Source organism: Vombatus ursinus, unplaced genomic scaffold (assembly GCF_900497805.2).
Source record: "Vombatus ursinus unplaced genomic scaffold, bare-nosed wombat genome assembly UNPS02014830.1, whole genome shotgun sequence".
Lineage (NCBI taxonomy): Eukaryota > Metazoa > Chordata > Mammalia > Diprotodontia > Vombatidae > Vombatus > Vombatus ursinus.
In genome coordinates, this window is record NW_020954608.1 from 24,015,743 (window position 1) to 24,016,909 (window position 1,167).

The window sequence follows — 1,167 nt, forward strand, 5'->3', positions numbered from 1 at the left end:
CCCCCCCCCCCCCAACACACAATGTACCAGTCACCCTTACACGTACACAACCTTTGGGCTAGCAACATTTTCGTAAAAGAAGAGTACGAAATCTACTGAGGAGCAAAAACCTCTTCTCAACGTCTTTCATCTACTAATACTTTACTGGTCTTGAAACCTGCAGCTCATACGTTAATCAGAGAACAGGTTTACTGTGACTTGGCACTGAGAGCACAGTTAAGTGTAGTTCTTTTTCTGACGAAAACTACATATAACGTTCTCGGTGGCTAGTAACTTTTCTCAGTGATGACAGATGAGCTCCATCTCCGTACACCTCCCTAGTCCCTCCTGTCCCCATACTCGGGCACCCCCTCGCTCCCTCCGGGCAAAGGTCCCTCACCCACCGCTCGCGGGCGCTTTTGCCGGGGTCCCTACGGCGTCCGCACCCTTATCTCCGCCACGCTCAGGGCTGTGCGTGTTTCGGCTCTGCGCCCTAGCTCAGGACCTTGCTGCACCTCCCTTTCTCGCCCTGCCTTCCCGTTTAACAAGTCGTGGAGCTCAAGTTGCTAAGAACTGTGCGCCAGCCCACCTGCAGGTGATCGGAGATGCACTTTTTTTACCTGGCTTTGATCTTCCTCTCTCTTCTTCTTCTTCTTCTTTTTTTTTTTTTTTTTTTCCTTTTCGTGACGTATTTTCCAAGAGTGAGGGGGAATAAACTGCGTCTAGGGAGCCGTGAGGCTGAAGTTGGAAGCCGGTGGGATGGCCTCTCTCCACCTCGGAGAGAGCAGCTCGGGCTGAGCCGCGGCGGCTGCTAAAGCAGCAGCAGCGGCCCTGGCTGCTGTGGAGGGCGGCTGCTGCTGCCGCAGAGGCGGGATCAGAAAGCAGAGGGCGCTGCTGCTCCCTTAAACACCGTGCCGGAACTAGCCCCGAGCGTGGCAACAGCTGGAGCTTTTGCTCTCGGCTCTTGGTGAGGAGAGGCAAGCTCAATACCGGAGGGCGGCTTTTAAGTTTGTGGTGTGGCCGCAGTAACTGCCCTGGGAGAGAGTCATTCTTTTGGATGAAGGCGGGGAGGTGGAATGGGGGTGGGTGGGTGGGTGTTTAAACCGCTAGGGATTACCTTTTTCTCCTCCTTATCTCCTCCCCCAAATCCTACACACATATGCTTGAACACCCATATACTCGTTCTCT

The 1,167-nt window shown here is 54.1% G+C and overlaps 1 protein-coding gene across 1 annotated transcript in view; it reads right to left on the reverse strand.

Moving 5' to 3' along the window:
• Window positions 1-776, reverse strand: part of SEMA3D (semaphorin 3D) — a 256,333-nt gene extending 255,557 nt beyond the window's left edge. Inside the window, exon 1 of the mRNA XM_027838813.1 lies at window positions 569-776. The gene's annotated coding sequence lies outside the window, so the exon portion shown is untranslated. The remainder of the gene's footprint in view (window positions 1-568) is intronic.
• Between the last annotated feature and the right edge of the window lie 391 nt (window positions 777-1,167).